The sequence below is a fragment of the Homalodisca vitripennis genome, chromosome 2 (genome assembly GCF_021130785.1).
Source record: "Homalodisca vitripennis isolate AUS2020 chromosome 2, UT_GWSS_2.1, whole genome shotgun sequence".
Taxonomy (NCBI): Eukaryota; Metazoa; Arthropoda; class Insecta; order Hemiptera; family Cicadellidae; genus Homalodisca; species Homalodisca vitripennis.
This window is the reverse complement of record NC_060208.1, coordinates 16,379,183-16,405,345: the sequence shown is the minus strand read 5'-3', so window position 1 is coordinate 16,405,345 and position 26,163 is coordinate 16,379,183. Positions and strand designations below refer to the sequence as shown.

The following is a 26,163-nucleotide window of genomic DNA, read 5'->3' as shown; positions in this document are numbered from 1 at the left end:
TCTGTTTAAATCTAGATTTTCATTAATATTTAAAAAATAATTATTAAATTCACTTTCAATAGCCTTTTTGTCTTTAATAATTATTCCGTTTTAAAATTAACAATTTCTGATATTTTCTTTAATATCTGCATTGACCCGTGTTTTCATTTATAACTTTCCATTACAGTTTATTATATTATTTTTTATAAAATACATTTTTTAAATCCCTGATTTCTGTCCTAAGCTTATTTTTATATGTAACATAATAATTTTTTTAAGAGTTTAATTCTGTGGATGTTTTTTAAGATTTTTATAAAGTTTATTTCTAGTTTTGATTTTTATACAGATATAATTATTTATTCAAGTTTTTAACCTTTTAATGCTTCTCCTTGGAATAATTTGTTTTTTAAATTTTATCTATACAATTTGTAAGAATTTCATGGAAAATATCAAAAAGCAATAGAGGCATTCTCTTCACAATACACTTCAGTCCAGTCAACGTTATCAGTAAGAGGTTCAGGGCACCGTAAATCTATGAGATAAGCAGGTGGAGTCAGCTGTGGAAGTCCCTCCACCCCTCCATCTGCACCATAACAATGACCTTCACTAAACACAATGATCTGTTATATCTAAGTCAATCACTTCTGTCCTTATATCCATTGTATTATAGTTTGATATCTTAGCAAAAAACATGATCTATGCATGTTTTAGAAAACTCTGTTAATCTTTGTAGGTTCCTGAACTAGACTAGTTATTCTTAGTGTTAGCTAGTGCTCTCTTTTATTGTTTTCATTTTGTAAGTTTATTAACATAAAGTATTATTTTTTGTAAAAAATTATGTTACAAAAGAAGTGAAAATAAATTATTCTTATTCTATTCTTATTCATATGTTTTTAGATTTGATTTGATGAAACGAACTCTGGAAAATTTCGTTAACACTAAAGCTGACAAGGATAATACAATAATCTCTAATCTAATCTCTCTAACCTCACACAGTATTATAAACCTTTCCGCAGGAAATATTCCACACTTGGTTCGATACAGTTGACGTCTAGCAGTTGAACACACACTGAGTCAGCTGCTCTAACCTCACAGTATTATAAACCTTTCCGCAGGAATATTCCACACTTGGTTCGATACAGTTTGACGTCTAGCAGTGAACACACACTGAGTCAGCTGCTCTATCCTCACAGTATTATAAACCTTTCCGCAGGAATAGTCCACACTTGGTTCGATACAGTTGACGTCTAGCAGTGAACACACACTGAGTCAGCTGCTGCTCTAACCTCACAGTATTATAAACCTTTCCGCAGGAATATTCCACACTTGGTTCGATACAGTTGACGTCTAGCAGTGAACACACACTGAGTCAGCTGCTCTAACCTCACAGGTATTATAAACCTTTCCGCGAGAAGGAATATTCCACACTTGGTTCGATACAGTTGACGTCTAGCAGTGAACACACACTGAGTCAGCTGCTCTAACCTCAACAGTGTATTATAAACCTTTCCGCAGGAATATTCCCACACTTGGTTCGATACAGTTGGACGTCTAGCAGTGAACACCACACACTGAGTCAGCTGCTCTAACCTCACAGTATTATAAACCTTTCCGCAGGAATATTCCACACTTGGTTCGATACAGTTGACGTCTAGCAGTGAACACACACTGAGTCAGCTGCTCTAACCTCACAGTATTATAAACCTTTCCGCAGGAATATTCCACACTTGGGTTAGATACAGTTGACGTCTAGCAGTGAACACACACTGAGTCAGCTTGCTCTAAACCTCACAGTATTTTATAAACCTTTCCGCAGGAATATTCCCCACTTGGTTCGATACAGTTGACGTCTAGCAGTGAACACACACTGAGTCAGCTGCTCTAACCTCACAGTATTATAAACCTTTCCGCAGGAATATTCCACACTTGGTTAGATACAGTTGACGTCTAGCAGTGAACACACACTGAGTCAGCTGCTCTAACCTCACAGTATTATAAACCTTTCCGCAGGAATATTCCACACTTGGTTCGATACAGTTGACGTCTAGCAGTGAACACACACTGAGTCAGCTGCTCTAACCTCACAGTAATTATAAACCTTTCCGCAGGAATATTCCACACTTGGTTCGATACAGTTGACGTCTAGCAGTGAAACACACACTGAGTCAGCTGCTCTAACCTCACAGTATTATAAACCTTTCCGCAGGAATATTCCACACTTGGTTCGATTACAGTTGACGTATAGCAGTGAACACACACTGGAGTCAGCTGCTCTAACCTCACAGTATTATAAACCTTTCCGCAGGAATATTCCACACTTGGTTAGATACAGTTGACGTCTAGCAGTGAACACACACTGAGTCAGCTGCTCTAACCTCACAGTATTATAAACTTTCCGCAGGAAATATTCCACAATTGGTTCGATACAGTTGACGTCTAGCTGTGAACACACATGAGTCAGCTGCTCTAACCTCACAGTATTATAAACCTTTCCGCAGGAATATTCCACACTTGGTTCGATACAGTTGACGTCTAGCAGTGAACACACACTGAGTCAGCTGCTCTAAACCTCACAGTATTATAAACCTTTCCGCAGGAATATTCCCACACTTGGTTCGATACAGTTGACGTCTAGCAGTGAACACACACTGAGTCAGCTGCTCTAACCTCACAGTATTATAAACCTTTTCCGCAGGAATATTCCACACTTGGTTCGATACAGTTGACGTCTAGCAGTGAACACACACTGAGTCAGCTGCTCTAACCTCACAGTATTATAAACCTTTCCGCAGGAATATTCCACACTTGGTTCGATACAGTTGACGTCTAGCAGTGAACACACACTGAGTCAGCTGCTCTAACCTCACAGTATTATAAACCTTTCCGCAGGAATATTCCACACTTGGTTCGATACAGTTTGACGTATAGCAGTGAACACACACTGAGTCAGCTGCTCTAACCTCACAGTATTATAAACCTTTTCCGCAGGAATATTCCACACTTGGTTCGATACAGTTGACGTCTAGCAGTGAACACACACTGAGTCAGCTGCTCTAACCTCACAGTATTATAAACCTTTTCCGCAGGAATATTCCACACTTGGTTCGATACAGTTGACGTCTAGCAGTGAACACACACTGAGTCAGCTGCTCTAACCTCACAGTATTATAAACCTTTCCGCAGGAATATTCCACACTTGGTTCGATACAGTTGACGTCTAGCAGTGAACACACACTGAGTCAGCTGCTCTAACCTCACAGTATTATAAACCTTTCCGCAGGAATATTCCACACTTGGTTCGATACAGTTGACGTCTAGCAGTGAACACACACTGAGTCAGCTGAATATCAGGCTGCCAACATTACAAGAGGAGTGTTAGTGGTTGTGTGTTTGCCATCCTGCGGTGTCCAATCTAATCCTGTGCTTGAGCCACCCATTCATGCAGTAGACACTGGTTCATCTATATCTACCCAACCGTACAAGTTTGTAGTTACACAAATTAGTATCTTTGATGCTGTTTGAAAAATTTCAGATATTTGTATTCTGATATCTACACATTGAGGGAGATCGAAGTGGAAAATCTTATATGAAATGTGGTACATCAACGATTTATTCGTAAATACGTTTAATGGTGAAAAACGCATGTAGATTCTACCAATTTCTATAAGATGGCATGTTTGGAAAACATTTTGCTTGAAGATTAAACACTACAAACATGCTAAATATTTGTTAGAGTTTCATTTTGGGGACGAAAATCACTTAAAAAATAATAGTAGTAATTTAGAAAATATTAGGAAGGATATAAGGCAACAGACAGACAAATATATAATTTTCTGTTTGGCGATTATTAAAATAAACCTTTCATACGAAAAAGGTGTACAAAAATTATGTTGGTCTTGGTACCCCTGAATTACCAACAAAACTTATGGCAGATATTGAAGTTAGCAAATCAGTTTTAAGAAGAAAGGGAATTTCCGTTCTGAAAATTTTAATAACCATATACATATTGGAATGTTGAATTTAGTTCCATTGCACCTCCCGCTTAATGCAGCGTCAGAAATCTGTCACTGTCACTGATTTGACTCCTGGAATCTGGAGTCCATGATATTTTTAAGAGATCCAAATAAATTAACTACGAAGACGTTCAAATGAACTATTTTCATTGTTTTGACATAAAAATCACCAATACTACAAAATAGGTCCATGTCTGGTTTATCCAGAATAAATCCAGAGTAATCCAGATGAAGAGGTGTTCTCGTTGTCTCTTCAGGTGCATAGATGAAAACACTACAATCCCATAGGAGGGTGAAGCAACCGAGATATATTGTTTACACACAAACTTAGCTATGTTGGGAGCACTTTCAAAAATTTAGAAGGCCCTTCATTTCGAAACTTTATAAAATATAAATAGTTATGTACATATTTTGAGACGTTTCTGTAAATATGGTATTGATTTGTTTCCAATTAATATGATTTATGTTTGTAAAAATACTCACTTGGAACTATGCGATGTTATCATAACAATATTTATACACTCGTATTTCTTGTACGTTATTATACACTTAGGATAGTGTTGTAATAGAACACTATCCTAAAATATTCAGAAATATAAAATATGTGCAATTGTAAATGTTTAAAAATGATCATTATTTCTTAAATACGTCATGGGCCTATGTTAAAAATAATCAAGGTTGATTTAATGCAAACGGCCGCAATTATAAAAATTTTACTGTTTGAGCATATTTAAAATACTGTTCATATATACTCGTTATACTCTAAATCCAAGGACGTAGCCATCGAGGGGGTTCAAGGGGTACGGATCCCCCTAAATTTAAAATATTTTAAACTACTTTTCTAGAAAAAGATTATAATTATTTAGATAACTTTGTATTACTAACATGTACTGGTGAAAGGTCGTTCTTAATATTGAAAGGGAAAAAGAAACTTTTAAGGAACGAAAGAAGGAATGAACGGTTGACTGTGTTTTCCTTATTTTCTGTCCACTACGGGAAAATATCAGTCGTCTTGACTGTCCCAAAATTATTTCTTTTCTAAATCTATGAAACTTTCTGGGTTATTTCTTATACAGGTCCGCTTATATTGTATTATGTCCTTGTAGTGTTGTACACACATACATGTATTTAAATTTTCGGATTGTGATGGTTTCGGGTCCTGGATTTGTAAGCGATGAAAAAGAATACTGTTCTCCTCAGATTCTGAAATGATTGCACTAGGCAGATTGATACGAACGTTAGCATTTTTTCATTTTAAAGTGTGGACCTTGCAGCTAAAGAAGTATCCATACTCAGTACTCATAACATTCACAAAAATTTATGTATATTTTTTTATTTCCATTGTATTTTTCAGACATTCTGACAGAATCATCCAAAATGTCTCACTTAAAAGGTATATAGTAGATATAATGGTTTAAAAGTAAAAAGATTTTACTTAATACAAAGTGATTGATATTTATAGCATGAAAATATATAAATACGTGAAAAATTAAGGACACCTTAAATCGACACATTTCTAAATCGACGTTTTATTTGTGAAATCGATACACAATACTGTAGTAATCCCTTTTTATTATAACGTGTAAATTATAATTTAATGATCCTCTAAATCACCTCTGGTTGAAATACAGGTATTAGCAATTATTGCGATAGCCTAACCATTCGGAAATCAGATTAAATCGAAAAATCACCAATGCGAAGCAAATATTTTAATACACTATATGCGGTGCTGGTACTCGGCAGCAAGCCGTGTGACAGGATTAGCTCAGCAGAGCTGTGGATTATTGCACGCTGTGGGTGAGAGGGGTAGAGGGGGTGAGGGGGAGATGTGGTGAAGGGGCGGGGAAGCCCAACACTGTACAAACCGATCAATCTCAAATCAAAGGTGTTGAAAACTATGGAGTTCATAGTTAAATATGCAAATATTTTTAAGAGTGACAAAAATTATTGTAAACTTTTAAAACCATTAACATTTTTCTGTCACCCTTAAAGTGTATTTTGTTTCGTGAAGCCCAAAAACTTAAAATTGTTTGTTTTTTAAAGATATTATTGACAAATTTATAGTTGAAAGCAAAACCTACTTTGCTTCGTTTTTGGTAATCATTAAAATTTGCTTTAGTGTAATTGTTTTACAACCCTTATCAGCCCAGATAATAAAAGGAGAAGATGACAATCTGTGTCATTGCAAAACATACTGCTGTGACTATATGGTTACACTTAACTCATACTGGTTTTTTTATTAGGACAGGAGACTGAGCTACTTCTCATTGCACATTGCTTATGGAATTGCAGAATATTCATGATGAGTGACATGCCATTTTGGAAAAGGGAGAGAGTAGCTCTGCATAAGAATCTCCAGTCAATGCGGGCATCTTATGTCCCGGATAGTAACTACCACCATCACTTAGAGAGCCCCACCAAAACCAAAAGTCATCTCCTACAGTGGACTAGACCTATCGGTCTACCCTTGCACCCTAATATCTCGAGATTTGCGGTCCTGGATATCCGTGGGACATCATACAGTTCCATACGTTTAAGTGACACATCGGTTTTGCTGTACCCTAGGTATAAACTAGCTAGAGTGAACCCTCTCATAGTGTCATGGAAAAGAAGTACCTAACATATTTTGGACATATTAGTGCAGAGACTGAAGTCCAAGTCTCTGCACTAAAAGAATTGCACTAAAAATTAATAATAGCACAAGCGACCTTGTTTATAAAAACCTTTCTACACACAATGTAGTTGGGGTGGGAGGGTTGATTCAATGTGACCGCTGAATTTAGTTCTAGTTCACCTCTTAGTGCAGCGTCTGGAACCTGACGCTGTCGCAGACTTGACTCCTGGAATCTGGGGTTATTTTCGCCTCGTAAGAAACTCGGAAGAAACTAAAAATGAATTATTTCCATAGTTTCGACATCAGAGACACCTAGATTGCAAAATACAGTGTAATCTTGGTAATTTTTATTTTCTCATTGCCTCATCAGGTGCACAATTGATACACAACTGTTTTAGACACGATCCAAAAGCACGGCCGTGCAACCGTGTTTTCTACACATAACGTACCTATGGTGGGAGGGATTGATTCAAGTAGAATGTTGGAGTCTGACGCTCTAAGTGGAAGTTGAACTGGAACTAAACTCAACAGTTACATTAAATCAACCCTTCACACCATATGTATGTTATTTGTAGAACAATATTACTGTAATACAAACACTACATAGTTGTATGATCGATAACTAAATATATGAAACAAGAGGACTGTAACAGCTCAACATTAAGTTTATAATGCGAGGGTGTTAGTATATTTACTGTATTGATTAACATTAATCACAGGATTTATAACCTAACAAAATTACTGTGATCTGGAATAGGGAGATTTAAATTAATTCAGGTTGAGTAAAAGCGCATGGATCTTGCAATTTGTCCTAATCGCGACCAATATTTGAAAGGGAGACCATTTAATACTCTAATTATCGTGGAACCAAAACACTCACAGTTTAACATTAAGTTTAAATTACGTGGATAATTAATCAGCTTTACTGTATCTCCATTCACTGTAGACTAGAACATGTGTTCAGACGATTAACATATTTTAGCTTATTATTGAATCTAATCATATATATATATATATATATATATATATATATATATATATATATATATATATATATATGTCCTTTACATGTTCTGAAACAATTTGACCGATAAGTATGAAAATTCGCATGTATAGGTATTTTTCCACGTAGAGGGTTTATAATGCTATGCCCATTGATTTAACTGACCACCGGGCGGAGCTATAAAATATAAAATTTATCAAAGCGCCTGCACACTATAAACAGCAATCACGAGACAGTTACGTATATTATATAGCAAAACACTACTTGAAGGCGCTAAGTTTTGACGTATACGTATACGACGTATATGTATTTGTCTTTCAAATACATTTCTGGTTGAACTTAAAGCTTGAGTTTTAGACCACTTCATAATAAAGTACATGTACGTCTACAATGGCAATAAACGTACATATTTTACAGATTTTCTTGGTCGTGGCAACCAGATAAACTCTACATTGGCGTTGGAAATAATTAACTTGAACCAGAAGTACTCATGCACGGGGTTCGTAAGCAAAGCTTAAAAAAAACATGCGAAGCTGCTGAAAACAGCTAGTGAACAATAGAATATCAAATATATTATCAAATTTGCTGAGTTAGCATGGTAAAATACACAGATGCCTGATTTAAGACAATTAGAAATTAAATTTAGACTATAATTTGTAGGTAAATAATGAATGAGTTGTGCAAGAAAGGAGCCTTTTTATATTTAGATTATCATCGGCTGTTTTATATTTAGACCCCATTGAACAAGAATACCATTTAGTATCTGCAATAATGTTATCATGCTGTAATTAAATTTGTAATTCCAAGTTATTACAGATTTCATCCTGATCTACGACCCTGATTGGACCCTCTTTCGAACCTTAATATGAATCTCTGAATTATCAGTGATTTTAACCTGAAACGCTATCTTATCTTAGAATCTTACATGGACAACTGTATGATCAGTTGTTGCACCATAAGATGACATTTCACTTAGAATCTTATGCCCATCATAAAGGGGAATTGGCTCCGTTAATAGGTTTTTATATTTTGTTATGTAAACGATTACAACAAAGGGTTGTTTGTGTTAGCAACTTTAATTGATAAACATAAATGTTTACAAGTATTTTGTAAGGATTAAAAAAATAATATATTTTGTGCCACTTTAAATAGTTTTACACGTGAACGTGACCATATAAGATAGCTTGTAAAGTGTTAATTCGGCTAAGTTTTTGAGTAATTGTTTGTCTTGCCAGATAATCTGTATCGCTCAGGAGTTACTATGGCTACCTTAATTAGTGTACACGTGTCATTATGCAAATCTGTCATTAGGTATATGACGCTAATAACAAATGACGACCCTAATTAACCTAATTGGAGAGCGTGTTGTATGTTAGATACCTACTTAACCAACCGTACAAAGACTGTAGGAGACAAAACTATTATAATTATATTGCATTATTATCTTTGTAATAGTGATCTTTTTAAATATTTAATTAGTTTATTGCTGTACATTTCCAAAACTCCAGTTGTTTGGTAAACACTAATATCGTTCATTGTTTAAAATTTCTGTACACACGTTAGGCCTCAACGCAACCTGGGAATAAATGGGATGTTGACAAAATTGCTTATATAATACTTAAAAAATGTTATATTTATAGTATTTGATATGATAAACATTTTTCGTCTGCCTGGGTCTATGACATAGATGTAGATTCGTCTAAACATTGTATTTTGTCTCAAAAAAAAAAAAAAAAAAAAAAAAAAAAAAAAAAAAAAAAAAAAAAAAAAAAAAAAACTATACTTTAACCGATTCTTACTAAAATCATTATTAATCAAATAATTCTTACCGCGTTATGTTAGAGAATAAAGTACTTTGACTGCTTAGAATAGCATTTTAGTTTATTTGATTACATAAATATCTCAAAACCCACTGAAAAAAAAGCTCAAAAGTGTTCGAACTGACTTAAAAATTGTCATCAGCTGAATTGCACCATTCATCTCATATGAGGATATGTCCATCATAAACTGAATGTTCCCTATATAGAAATATAGCTTCATGCAACATTTTAAATACTATGTCAGTTCATTATGTAACTCATAGTAAAGTTTGTGATTAGCTCACATTCTACTGTATACTGAACAAACTCTGTAAATCTAATTTCGTATAATGTAGTATGTTCTAATTATGTTTGCAGTAAGCTTACTCCTGAACAACATGGCCTCAGAGATTTTAAAACAATGCTGTAAAGTTTGGGTGAACGCCTAAGCAGCTTGATATTGTTAGTGACGTAAAGCAGTGAAATTTCACACTCTGAAAAGAGTTGCAAACATCACTATCGATTAAATCTTAGTTATAAAGGGAGTTTCTGATACAATTAAATCTAACTACTTGGTGATAAACTTAAAAATAGTGGCTAACGAAAGGATCTCACACTCAAAAGAGATATCACGGATCACGTGATCAAGCAGAAGGTTATGAAAATCAAGTCTACGGCGATAAGGCGTTCTAAAAGAGCAGAACCAAATTAAAACCTTTCACGCACATCTAATGAATCCATCTCAGGAAATTTCAACTTGTGTATGAAAAAAACTTTTCTTTGCATATTATCGATTTCAATACCGATAAAAATCGGTCTTTATTGTGGCCAAAATACAACAAAAACATACCCAAGACGTTGAGCAAAGTAAATGTAAACATCGGATAAAATATTTGTTCTTTTGCGTGATGAGACCCAAATCTCTTGTAAATCTTGTAAAAATAATGGTTATGCAGAGACAGTCAGATTTAAATACGTGACAACGCTAAGTGTTTGAGTGATTATCCCATTAATCCTAGAAAAATATCAAGCAGAATTAATTGAAAGAAGAGTTATCTTTGTTTTTCTAATCATCAAGACGTTTTTATACCCCCACTTCATCAAAATCAATGTTTGATTGCAGAGATAAATTGGATATGAATTTGGTGACGGTACAGAAATGTTAATCATCTTAAAGCTGAGCATAACATTTCCAGAAGAACGTTATATCGTTCATTTGTATAAAAATAAGAATAATTTCGAAATGTCTTGGTAAATTTCAAAGAAAATTCAGTTATGTCACGATTTCTGAAAAAATCTGTCTATCTTAGCGCTTCATGGGATTCTGAACCACCTTTCACATTGTTGTTGCTGATATAAAATGGAAATATTTGTATGGCCTAATTTATAACAAAATAAACACTTTTAGGCGTTACCAAATCAAACCTAAAAAATATAACTCCGTTTTAGAGTAACAATAAGAGAGAGGACACAAATAAACTGGTCTTCTTCTGTAGATCACATGATTTCCTAATTCGGACAAATTTTAGATTTAAGCTTCGGCCGCTATTTGGGCTCGAAAATAAAAATTCTTACGTAAAAATTACAACGTGTTTACATTTAATCGCGTTTTGCGGCTAAACTACCTCAGCTTGTAAGGTTGTGGCGACAATTTTAATTTGGGAATTCATAAATTATTCATTGAATAATCCAAGCACCATAAAAAGGTCTTAAAATTATGTAATATGGAATTGGAAGGTCTTTCTGGAAGTGTAATCTTCACCGATTAGTGAACTTATGGGGCAGAAAGTTTTTGATCCTTGAAGTTCAAACAGTTTTATAAGTTATGATACAGACAAATTCGTATAGACAAATAGGCTGTAAAAAGTAAGTTGGCAACAATCAGTAGGCTCAGTATGTGCTATAGGAGATTATTGCAGCCACGTTAACAAGCAGAAAATTCTAATTTTTAACGTAAAATCTCAATAGTGTATGTAACCTGGTAAACGATATTACGTTAAGTATAATTCAAAACCATATTAAGCATTTTATTATTTACACATTTCTGTTTCTATTAATTCCATATTGCAGTCAGAAATAATTAGTGATGGAACTTTAATAATAATTTTGTATTATAACACCCCAGGTAATAATAGACCGACTAGTCAGCAAATTGCAAACGTAACCGACCACGTGACCGCACCTGTCGACACAACTGGTGCTGTTACACTGACCAGCTCACTAATTACTCAGAGCTGTCAATGTCACGTGGGCTGTCACACGTTAATTGGATTTCGTTATTTAGCTTTTGAGTTTATTCCATTAATTGTATTGACACGGGTTTCCTTTATACAGTATATTCTCCGTATTTTTAGGAATTCGTGATACACTCCAAAGTAATTAAGCCGTTACGTTTTCTCTAAGATGAAAAAGTTTTAAATACATGTAGTTAAAAATAAAGGGTTTCGCTAAATGTGTACATTACATCCCAGATGCATCATCATCAATTTAATAAGAATATTCAGTTCAGTTTACTTTTTTCCTAATTGCTTACAGCTCATCTCAGTTGCCGAAATCTATTGCCCTCCTGTGCTTTGAGATCGCGTCTAAAACAAAAATTTAATGCAAATTTTCAGTTCAGCTCAACTTGGTAACTTAACTCAGTTTTTAGCCGTGCTTTGGGATAGTGTAATTATGTTATGTTTTATAACATAAATTATATTTGAATACACTAATAGAAAACAAATATTAGTTGAAAGTTTTCCGTAATCCATAGTTTAGTAGACAAGCTAGGAAATAATGTTACAGTTTACCACGGTAAATGAAACTATTGTTTGCATTCATATCATTCGGTAATCAATCAGGACTGTTGTTCATCCAATTTCAATCATAATCTATCATCTAATAGACAAGCCAGTGAACATTGGATTAGTTTACTAAGGCACGCGAACTTGCAGAATCAATAATGAGTATGATCATGGATACAAACACACTTCTATGTTTTTATCTGTGGTCATCATTTATGATTATTTTAAACATTACTGTGAGCAAACATTGCTGTGAACCTTTTACTTTGATTTTATACAAATCAAGTTACAGCATGAAATATATCTAGCAGGGAGGTACTTAAAAATTTTAATTGATTAGTTTACGTTAACTAAAATAATTTTTTGAGAGTGATAAAGAGAAAAGTAAAAAAGCAAATTTGTGTTTCTAATTTTTTTAGGGGTTTTATAATATTTTATAAGATGAGAGGTAATCTAGAGACAGAAAATTTGTATTATAATAATATAATAACCCAACTAACTAATATAAGATAATTTCGAACGTCTTTTAAGTAAATAAAATAAGTTTTATAAATATATTTTAGTTTTTAGGGCCTAATAGTTTTAATACGTCTGAATTAGTAACAAAAAAACAAGAAATTTCATAAAGCAAACAATATTTTTACGTTAAAATTAAAATTATTGTTAATCGTATAGTTCGTCCTAGAATGAAAAACTCATCATACAAGTGGTGCAATATAATTTAATTATATGTATTGTCTAAAGCTGAAAAACAACAATTAATATGTATTATTGTTCTAGTTTGTTACACGCAGAAGATGGCGATACAGATTTATTATATTTAGCGTTTATACTATAATAATGAACTAAAATCTGCTTATCTAAATAAGGTAACTTCTGGATTATGTAGTATACAGATTAACTGAGTTCTGATTATACTTGCATTGTAATCACGGGGCATGTACGTGTTGGAAATAAATCAATACACTCTTATATTGTTTAACTGCCAACACAATCATAATTTAAGAGACTCGCTACATAACATTACATCATTTTACCATAAAACCGTTGTTTCGTCAGGAAACAGATTTTACGGACTTTCACAATAGTTAAGTGATAAAAGAAATAATAACTACGTTTCGAGACCTGCAATCTGATCTCATCCTCGGGTTAATAATAAACATAACACGTAGCTACAATGTAGGTTAAAATTAATAAATCATACCAGAGCGCTTTGATACGCATAATGTATGGATAAAATAACACAAAATAGGGTCTAACAGAAAAGTAAAAAAATGGCACATCATTGTTGATCCGAATACCTTCGTAAGAATTAGGATGAAGCCGACATAATACATCGGGAGTTCTATTTCTTTAAAGGAAAATTAAACTAGGCTTCATACATAAAATTGGCACACAACCCATCTGTCAGCTATCAGGCCGTTTTGGTTGCCAAATTTGAAAAATGTACTAACAACGTATCCTAAAACATAAAACAGATTAGATATTTGTAATAAACAAATGCGTGGTCAAATTTTGGTTTTAAAAAGTTAATCTAGAATAAACAAATAATGAAAAAATACTTACTTCCGTTTCCTCCCTTTCCGCATCTGCCGTGAAGATCGCCAATGAGTGCAGACCCATTGTGATCCGTATTCTGAAGTTTGTTTTTAATAATTAGTATTATGTTTTGCTTTTATTAGGTGCATGTTCTAGTGTTAGTGTGCAGGGAGTTGGCACAAAAAATGGTTGTTGTGATTTCCGACTTACACGTGCCAAACGCTATGGTATGTTTTGTGGATTCTAACCAAGGTAGGTTTTCACCTGAGGAAGACATCAGGTTACATATTTTGAAACGTAGTATTACTAATTGTAAGTATCACCGAACGATGGAAAATGTCTGGAAAAATCATGTTTTCTTCCATTTACAAAAACAAACTTAAAAAATCACTATAATTATAAACAGAGCCATTGTTTATAGTAACATCATTTGGCCATCAATAAAGTGTATAGCATGGCTGACCCAATCACAGTTCATGACTTAATACATAAGAGACTGAACAATGTAAAAGTTTACCACAGGACCATTGTTTTTAGTAACATCAATCGGCCATCAATCAAGAGTATTATACTGCTGACCTAATCACTGATCATATTGTAATAGACAAGGGATAGAACGATGCATCAGTTTACCACAGGACCATTGTTTCTAGTAACATCATTCTGCCATCAATCAAGAATATTGTACTACTGACCTAATCACTGATCATATTGTAATAGACAAGGGACAGAACGATGCACTAGTTTACCACAGGACCATTGTTTATAACAACATCATTCTGCCATCAATCAAGAGTATTGTACTACTGACCTAATCACTGATCATATTGTAATAGACAAGGGACAGAACGATGCACTAGTTTACCACAGGACCATTGTTTCTAGTAACATCATTCTGCCATCAATCAAGAATATTGTACGGCTGACCTAATCACTGATCATATTGTAATAGACAAGGGACAGAACGATGCACTAGTTTACCACAGGACCATTGTTTATAACAACATCATTCTGCCATCAATCAAGAGTATTGTACTGCTGACCTAATCACTGATCATATTGTAATAGACAAGGGACAGAACGATGCACTAGTTTACCACAGGACCATTGTTTATAACAACATCATTCTGCCATCAATCAAGAGTATTGTACTACTGACCTAATCACTGATCATATTGTAATAGACAAGGGACAGAACGATGCACTAGTTTACCACAGGACCATTGTTTATAGTAACATCATTCTGCCATCAATCAAGAGTATTGTACTGCTGACCTAATCACTGATCATATTGTAATAGACAAGGGATAGAACGATGCACCAGTTTACCACAGGACCATTGTTTCTAGTAACATCATTTGGCCATCAATAAAGTGTATAGCATGGCTGACCCAATCACAGTTCATGACTTAATACATAAGAGACTGAATAATGTAAAAGTTTACCACAGGACCATTGTTTTTAGTAACATCAATCGGCCATCAATCAAGAGTATTATACTGCTGACCTAATCACTGATCATATTGTAATAGACAAGGGATAGAACGATGCACCAGTTTACCACAGGACCATTGTTTATAACAACATCATTCTGCCATCAATCAAGAGTATTGTACTACTGACCTAATCACTGATCATATTGTAATAGACAAGGGACAGAACGATGCACTAGTTTACCACAGGACCATTGTTTCTAGTAACATCATTCTGCCATCAATCAAGAATATTGTACGGCTGACCTAATCACTGATCATATTGTAATAGACAAGGGACAGAACAATGCACTAGTTTACCACAGGACCATTGTTTATAACAACATCATTCTGCCATCAATCAAGAGTATTGTACTGCTGACCTAATCACTGATCATATTGTAATAGACAAGGGATAGAACGATGCACTAGTTTACCACAGGACCATTGTTTTTAGTAACATCAATCGGCCATCAATCAAGAGTATTATACTGCTGACCTAATCACTGATCATATTGTAATAGACAAGGGATAGAACGATGCACTAGTTTACTACAGGACCATTGTTTATAACAACATCATTCTGCCATCAATCAAGAGTATTGTACTGCTGACCTAATCACTGATCATATTGTAATAGACAAGGGATAGAACGATGCACCAGTTTACCACAGGACCATTGTTTCTAGTAACATCATTCTGCCATCAATCAAGAGTATTGTACTGCTGACCTAATCACTGATCATATTGTAATAGACAAGGGACAGAACGATGCACTAGTTTACCACAGGACCATTGTTTTTAGTAACATCAATCGGCCATCAATCAAGAGTATTATACTGCTGACCTAATCACTGATCATATTGTAATAGACAAGGGATAGAACGATGCACTAGTTTACTACAGGACCATTGTTTATAGTAACATCATTCTGCCATCTATCAAGAGTATTGTACGGCTGACCCAATCACTGATCATATTGTAATTGACAAGGGACAGAACGATGCACTAGTTTACCACAGGACCATTGTTTATTATAACATCATTCTGCCATCAATCAAGAGTATTGTACTGCTGACCTAATCACTGATCATATAGTAATAGACAAGGGGCAGAACGATGCACTAGTTTACTACAGGACCATTGTTTATAACAACATCATTCTGCCATCAATCAAGCGTATTTTACGGCTGACCCAATCATAATTCATCATTTAAAGAAAAGCGGCACAAAAATGCACTAGTTTGCTACAGGACCATTGTTTATAGTAACATCATTCTGCCATCAATCAAGAGTATTGTACGGCTGACCCATTCACTGATTATATTGTAATAGACAAGAGACAGAACGATGCACTAGTTTGCTACAGGACCATTGTTTATAGTAACATCATTCTGCCATCAATCAAGAGTATTATACGGCCGACCCATTCACTGATCATATTGTAATAGACAAGGGACAGAACGATGCACTAGTTTACTACAGGACCATTGTTTATAGTAACATCATTCTGCCATCAATCAAGAGTATTGTACGGCTGACCAAATCACTGATCATATTGTAATAGACAAGGGGCAGAACGATGCACTAGTTTACTATAGGACCATTGTTTATAACAAAATCATTCTGCCATCAATCAAGAGTATTTTACGGCTGACCCAATCACAATTCATCATTTAAAGAAAAGCGGCACAAAAATGCACTAGATTGCTACAGGACCATTGTTTATAGTAACATCATTCTGCCATCAATCAAGAGTATTGTACGGCTGACCCAATCACTGAATATATTGTAATAGACAAGGGGCAGAACGATGCACTAGTTTACTACAGGACCATTGTTTATAACAACATCATTCTACCATCAATCAAGAGTATTGTACGGCTGACCCAATCACTGATCATATTGTAATAGACAAGGGGCAGAACGATGCACTAGTTTACTATAGGACCATTGTTTATAACAAAATCATTCTGCCATCAATCAAGAGTATTTTACGGCTGACCCAATCACAATTCATCATTTAAAGAAAAGCGGCACAAAAATGCACTAGATTGCTACAGGACCATTGTTTATAGTAACATCATTCTGCCATCAATCAAGAGTATTGTACGGCTGACCCAATCACTGAATATATTGTAATAGACAAGGGGCAGAACGATGCACTAGTTTACTACAGGACCATTGTTTATAACAACATCATTCTACCATCAATCAAGAGTATTGTACGGCTGACCCAATCGCTGATTGTATAGTAATAGACAAGGAGCAGAACGATGCACTAGTTTACCACAGGACAATTGTTTCTAGTAACATCATTCTGCCATCAATCAAGAATATTGTACGGCTGACCCAATCACAATTCATCATTTAAAGAAAAGCGGCACAAATATGCACTAGTTTGCTACAGGACCATTGTTTATAACAACATCATTCTGCCATCAATCAAGAGTATTTTACGGCTGACCCAATCACTGATCATATTGTAATAGACAAGGGACAGAACGATGCACTAGTTTGCTACAGGACCATCGTTTATAGTAACATCATTCTGCCATCAATCAAGAGTATTGTACGGCTGACCCAATCACTGATCATATTGTAATAGACAAGGGGCAGAACGATGCACTAGTTTACTACAGGACCATTGTTTATAACAACATCATTCTGCCATCAATCAAGAGTATTGTACGGCTGACCCAATCACTGATCATATTGTAATAGACAAGGGACAGAACGATGCACTAGTTTACTACAGGACCATTGTTTATAACAACATCATTCTGCCATCAATCAAGAGTATTGTACGGCTGACCCAATCGCTGATTGTATAGTAATAGACAAGGAGCAGAACGATGCACTAGTTTACCACAGGACAATTGTTTCTAGTAACATCATTCTGCCATCAATCAAGAATATTGTACGGCTGACCCAATCACAATTCATCATTTAAAGAAAAGCGGCACAAATATGCACTAGTTTGCTACAGGACCATTGTTTATAACAACATCATTCTGCCATCAATCAAGAGTATTGTACGGCTGACCCAATCACTGATCATATTGTAATAGACAAGGAGCAGAACGATGCACTAGTTTACCACAGGACAATTGTTTCTAGTAACATCATTCAGCCATCAATCAAGAATATTGTACGGCTGACCCAATCACAATTCATCATTGTAAAGAAAAGCGGCACAAATATGCACTAGTTTGCTACAGGACCATTGTTTATAACAACATCATTCTGCCATCAATCAAGAGTATTTTACGGCTGACCCAATCACTGATCATATTGTAATAGACAAGGGGCAGAACGATGCACTAGTTTACTACAGGACCATTGTTTATAACAACATCATTCTGCCATCAATCAAGAGTATTGTACGGCTGACCCAATCACTGATCATATTGTAATAGACAAGGGACAGAACGATGCACTAGTTTACCACAGGACCATTGTTTATAACAACATCATTCTGCCATCAATCAAGAGTATTGTACGGCTGACCCAATCGCTGATTGTATAGTAATAGACAAGGAGCAGAACGATGCACTAGTTTACCACAGGACAATTGTTTCTAGTAACATCATTCTGCCATCAATCAAGAATATTGTACGGCTGACCCAATCACAATTCATCATTTAATAGAAAAGCGGCACAAATATGCACTAGTTTGCTACAGGACCATTGTTTATAACAACATCATTCTGCCATCAATCAAGAGTATTTTACGGCTGACCCAATCACTGATCATATTGTAATAGACAAGGGACAGAACGATGCACTAGTTTGCTACAGGACCATTGTTTATAGTAACATCATTCTGCCATCAATCAAGAGTATTGTACGGCTGACCCAATCACTGATCATATTGTAATAGACAAGGGGCAGAACGATGCACTAGTTTGCTACAGGACCATTGTTTATAACAACATCATTCTGCCATCAATCAAGAGTATTGTACGGCTGACCCAATCACTGATCATATTGTAATAGACAAGGGACAGAACGATGCACTAGTTTACCACAGGACCATTGTTTATAGTAACATCATTCTGCCATCAATCAAGAGTATTGTACGGCTGACCCAATCACAATTCATCATTTAATAGAAAAGCGGCACAAATATGCACTAGTTTGCTACAGGACCATTGTTTATAACAACATCATTCTGCCATCAATCAAGAGTATTGTACGGCTGACCCAATCGCTGATTGTATAGTAATAGACAAGGAGCAGAACGATGCACTAGTTTACCACAGGACCATTGTTTTCTAGTAACATCATTCAGCCATCAATCAAGAATATTGTACGGCTGACCCAATCACAATTCATCATCTCTTAATAGACAAAGCGGACAGAATATGCACTAGTTTGCTACAGGACCATTGTTTATAACAACATCATTCTGCCATCAATCAAGAGTATTGTACGGCTGACCCAATCACTGATCATATTGTAATAGACAAGGGACAGAACGATGCACTAGTTTACTACAGGACCATTGTTTATAACAACATCATTCAGCCATCAATCAAGAGTATTGTACGGCTGACCCAATCACTGATCATATTGTAATAGACAAGGGACAGAACGATGCACTAGTTTACCACAGGACCATTGTTTATAGTAACATCATTCTGCCATCAATCAAGAGTATTGTACGGCTGACCCAATCACAATTCATCATTATTAAAGACAAGCGACACAACAATGCACCAGTTTACCATACTAGACCATTCATTGGGAATCAATCACGAGTATTGTATCTTCCGTCCAATAAAACCCCGCCATCTAGTAGACAACCATATAATGTATCATTTACCACGGAATATGACAAAATTTTATTTTTAACCAATGAAGGAAATTTTTACTCGGAAAATATAACGTATTGCAGTTATTTTACAATATTGCTAGATACGTTAGTACATGAATGAATACGATCCCGAGTCGTTTAGCCTTGTATTTAAACAGTTTTTAATCACAATTAAATAATATCACTTTAAGTTTGAATGTATCAAGCCTGAAAACTTCGTCATTGTCTACCCTTGTTGTTTGTTCAAATAAAACAGCTTTGAAATAAAGTTTCAGTCCTTAGCTCGTAAGTGTATGCCTTTTTCATGAGTAAATAAAACAAGCAAAAGAAAATATATTAAAAATCAAAGGGAATAAAGGAAAATAAGTTTCGTTTTTAGTAAATTATTGAAAATCAACCATAGTTTAAGAACTGACGGTCACGAACAAATTTAACTATTTGTGTGTTGTAAGTATAGGACGAACTCCAAAGTATATCTATAATATTATATAACACTCAAAGGTGTAAGTCTGTGTGTTGGCGTGCGCGCGTATTTTATTCAATCACATGAAAACTACTTGATCGATGGTTATGAAACTGTGTATGGACATTGATTCCTGGGTAAAAAATAGGCCTATACTTACTTCGAATATCCTCCGTTTGCAAAAAATCCCATGTTGGCCTCTAAAGGCTGTTAATATATTCAAATTTTATGTGTAAAAATTGTTTAATGACAGTAAAACCATACGCTTAGTTAATTTAAAACCTGTTTTTGATTTGTTTTCATTTATAGTTTTGAAAGCATAGATTAAGCTTGATACTAGCAACACTTCTCATTTCAATATTTTCTGTACCCGCTGTTGAGCACAGGGTAAGAAAATATATAGATGTGAAAATTATATACTTTAGTAAAAATATAACCTTAACTGTAAATTTTACCAAATATGAAGTATCCAGTGCATAGTCAGTACTGCCATGCAGATATCAAATATAAAGTTGCTGTCAAAATTTTACTTTAAATTTAAAGACTTGTCATGAAACTCACTATAGACAGTAGTAGGATTTCAGACATGTGTATGTATATGTGTACTGTGTATATATGTATAGTATGTATATATTTTTTGTCGGGGAAACAAGCTCAAAGTAGCTATGGCACATAAATACTAAATTTGGAGTAAATTGCAATCGTCATAAATATTCCCTTTAGACATATTTTGGTAAATTCAGCATTAGATTCGAAAATATAAATGAATGGAACAAGAAGTTCTCACTCACGAGTAATGAATTCGAAACTTCGTGCGAAGATACGGGTAACTACTAGTTCATTATGAAATTTAATATTATTACTAGATTGGATAGTTAGACACACATAGATCCTTTAACATTTTGGATGAGGTTGCTATCTTTTATACAGGTGACTCAAGGTATCCTAAGGTATCCTAAACGTGCATTGCAATAATGATTAGTCGTATAACAAAGAAACAAGAACAATATACAGAGATTCTTATGATTTTAATAGTAGGAAAGATTTTTTTTTTATTATTATTTCGAATTGACTGTAAAATAATAAAATAAGAAATATTTGTTAAACACAAACTTGTTATAATGTTTCATCACCATTTTAAAACAATTAATTATTTATTGAAAATGTCTACAATTGTTTTTTTATATGAGTGATAAGCCCACGCACATGTAACACTTACTCATGTTTCAAGTTATGTGGTATCATAATCTAATACATAATATATATAATAAATATATATATATATATATATAATATATATAGCCTATATATATATATATGAATGTATATAAAAGTACATTTATATATATATACTTTTGCGATTCAATATATTGCTTATATATATATATATATATATATATATATATATATATATATATATATATATTATAAGCAAAATACTGGATAACTTAAAATTGTCTACATTAAAAAAGAGGATTTCTCGGAATAAAAAAGCCTGGAGATTCACATGCTTTGAATATAAAGTTTTCTCTTTCAAAGTCGTTTAAAATGAAGAACAGCGTGACGAGTTAGTGCAGTTACATTTCCAGGAAAATATTTTAAATTTTGCACGTTTTAACTTTTTCAAAGTATATTTGGAGGTTGGAGAATTAACATGTTCATATGACATATTTATTATAAAGGAAATATATTGCAGATTAATATTTTGTCGATTTCACTGTTATATTTGTAGACAAACATTATAAAAATGTTTCTTTTACCTAGAGCTTTAAAAACTTTGACTATAAAATGAAATATTAAGAGAGATCATGATAAAAATACAATTGAATTTTTATACAGAACACACTGTATATACAATGCTATTATAATAATTTAGTGCGTCTATCGGTTGGTTAAAAGGTAACTGAAACTATCAAGCTATATTATGGGATCTAATTAGGTTAATTAGGGTAGCCATATGTTATTAGCGTCATATAACTAATAACAGATGTGCATAATGACATGTGTACACTAATTAGGGTCTTTACGTCACCCTTAAGTGTTGCAGAATATCTTACAAGTCAAACCATTCCTCATAAACTTACTTTTATTAAACATGTATAAGAGTGGTCTAAGTAACGTTAAAAATGTAAGTTTATAAAAATGCTTTGTTAAAAATATTTTTTTCTTGGCATACAAAAAACTTGTTACAATGTATTTAAAAATTAAAATTGGTATAGATTTTTCATTCAAATGCAATCACCTATTCGATTGTTTATTTCGATCTTTTGCATAGGAAGACATCCATTAAACTAAACCTATTTTCTTTGGAATAATTATTTGAATTAAGGTACACATGTATACATTAAAATTAGATTGATTTTACTGTGATTACACAAAGAGTATTGATTTTAAACAGCAACAAATCAAAGAATAGTCACAAACTATTAGTATTATATTACAGTTGATCTTCCACGAGTGGAGTGATGTAAATGCACACTTACAGAGTAATAAAATATATTATCGGTATTATTTTTTTGATACAATAGTCCGTAATTTGCTCGGAAAGAAATGTACTAAACATGTAGTCAGGAGTCTGACCGACCACCCAAATCGTTCTGGTTGGAACGCTCTTTGTCGGTTAGACAGATACCGTATAGAAGCCACAATTTGCATAACCACACAACGTGGGTTCTCGGAAATCGATCGTCAGGTTATGAAATTATTTGAATGTTGAATTTAGTTCCAGTTCACTTTTCTTTTATTGCAGCATCTGGTATCTGACGCTGTCTCAGATTTGATTCCTGGAATCTAGAGTCATGTTCTTCTGAAGAGATCCAAAGAAAGTCGAAGAAGCACAAAACGAATCTTTACACCGTTTCATCATCAGAGACGCCTATAAATAGGTGAAGTGGTAGTCTTATTGTCTCATCAGGTGCAAAATTGAGTGCACTATGATGTTTCTGACACGACCGAGCTTTCTACGAATAACGTGGCTATGGTAGGAAGGGTTGATTCATTTTGAATGTAGAATTTGTTGAATTCCAGGAGCCGAGTCTGAGTGAGCGTCAGATACCAGATGCTGCAATGAAAGGAAAGTGAACTTCAGCTAAATTCAACATTCAAATTGAATAAACCTTACTACTATAGCTACGTTATGTGTATAAAATGATAGTTTTAGGAATTAATTATTGGTTTTTTACAGTTTGACATACTTAAAACCAACTGGCAGTCACATAAATAAATGTTACACCACATTGAACACAAAAGCAGCGTACACCGCAATCGAACTCGATGTAGATGAATTTAAAGTCTATAGGTTATAGGTTAGTTTTGAACGATTTAAGTTTTGAGAAATAGACAGACAGACACCAATGAAATATTACTAGCCGCCTCGAGTGATAGGCTTCACAAAAATTTAGCCAGTATCTCAGTATTGAATTTTGATAATTATCTTTTTTCATTAGTACTCATTCATGTGAATCAAATTATGAGACCCAAAACCTCATTTTGAAAAGATAAGCAACATACTTTATCTTAGTTCCTAAGCTGCAGTTGGGCTCAACATAATGTTTTCAACACAAATTTTAAAATTAGTTTGTGTTAAGCAACATTAACTCAAATTACGAATAAAAATTCCAATTTTAAACTTTTTTTTCTATAAAACCTGAGAATTCAGAGAAAAAATAACATATACTAAGGCTTAAATTGTTTTGTGAAGGTTGAATATATTTATGTACAGTTGATATTGTTAATTTTGCAAGGGCTTTAAGTGTAACTATAGATTGTATTTTTGTTAAACTTTTGCTAAACACTTTTAGAGGCTTTTAAGCATTATTTCAGCTCCAAAGTATCAGTGCTGTAATTCGTATACGTAAGTACGAAGATATTTGGCATTTAAACTACATATTTTTATTGCTTAATTTCTCTAATCTGGAGAATGTGTAACACTCACTACAGGTAGAATTCTAAAACATATGTTAGACAGCACAAAATTGGCAGGAACATGCTATTTCTTCGGTTCTGGCTTTATAAACAGTCTCATGTACAGGTCCAAAAGATTCTAATGTTTTGTTGAATATTTATGATGTGAATAACTCATGAATCATGACCACTTAAATACTTCACCTAAGACACTAAAACGTACTTTTATTATTTTAACTTCAAAAAAATAATAAAATCTATAAAAATCAACTCGGGCTGCCAGTTATTATTATTCTATAAAGACTAAAAGTGTTAAAATTTCAATCAGTTTTACACATATAAACCTTATCTACTATCCAGAAAGTAAGTATTCTAAAATGTTGTAGGTTAAACAAATATTTATTTAAACAAAATATTACCTAGTTACATTATTAGATACGTAGACTAAGCTATTTCTTGACATAGTCACCATTCCTCTCAATGCAGGCTGATGAACCATGGTATTTTTTTATACCTTCCTCGAAGTAGTTTCCTCCAACCCCTATGTCCACCTCACCACTTATCCCTTCATCTATTCGTTGGTTGAAAACCTTCTTCCACCCATGTGCAGCTTTAGGGTGGTTGAGATCGTAATCTGAAGGTGCTAGGCCAGGGGGGTGCGCGGAGTGGTCAGGACCCCCCATTTAAATGAGGTGAGCAGATCCTTCGTGGCGTTGGACGTTGTGGTCTGGCACTGTCGTGTAGCAGGCTGACTTGCTTTGTCAGCATGCCTCTCCTCTTGTTCTGAATTCCCCTCCGCAACTATTTAGGGTCTCACGGTATATTGCAGGGTTGATGGCCTTCCCATAAATTAAAATTATACCTTAGCAGTCCCAAAACACGGATGCTATGATTTTCTTAGGCTGTAATTGTGGGTTTGAACTTTTTGGTGGAGGATGAAGAGGTGTGACGCCACTGTTGAGATTGCCTTTTGGTTTAAAATGATTAGTGTGCAATACAAAATTCATCTCCAGTAACAATGTACCGGAGAAATTCATCTCCATTGGGTTTGTAGCGTCTCAAAAACTATTGCCTGACCTCCACTTGATTCAAATTGTGTTGGTCTCTCACCTGTTTTGTGACCCACACCCAACTTTGGCAAATAACTGCTATAACTAATTCATAATCCTATTGTACAACCACCATTTTCTAGAAATGTATGTTCTTAACGGAGTAATTTATTTTCCTAACTTAAGAAACCTAGTTTTTCTCCGAGAATAGTGTCACAAATTTTGGGTCATTGTTCAAACAGAAGTGCCTCTACATTTATAATAATAATTTTAAATGGATGTGAAAGCGCAGATAACGGCTAAAGTAAAAATACACTATGGCCAAATCAAAATACTATTTTTTAACTTAGTGTAATAGATTTCCGGTTGAACATTATTTTGAATTTAAAGAAAACTACCAACGATAGCCTTTTACAATATGTCTGCTAAATAGAAAAATATAGTAACCTACTTCGATTATTTCAAGAGCAGTTGTGAGTGTTTAAAGCAGACATTAGCTGCATCTTATAATATAACCCAAAGAAAATCGGTTAACGATAAGGATACGAAATAGTTACATTGTGTATATAAAATAAAATTGGAGGGAATCCCATATTTTAATTTTCAACAACTTAATTTCTTTAAGAAAATTTTAATAAAAAATGATGTTTTGTTAAACATCACAGTTAGTTCAAAATGAATGTTCACCAAGTAATTTATCACAAAACATATGTCCTTGAAGTTG

General features: G+C 34.1%; 1 protein-coding gene across 1 annotated transcript in view; it reads left to right on the top strand.

Annotated features, from left to right (window-relative positions):
- Positions 1-26,163, top strand: part of LOC124353592 (collagen alpha-1(XV) chain-like) — a 642,040-nt gene that overhangs the window by 128,897 nt on the left and 486,980 nt on the right. The gene's annotated exons all lie outside the window — the stretch shown is intronic.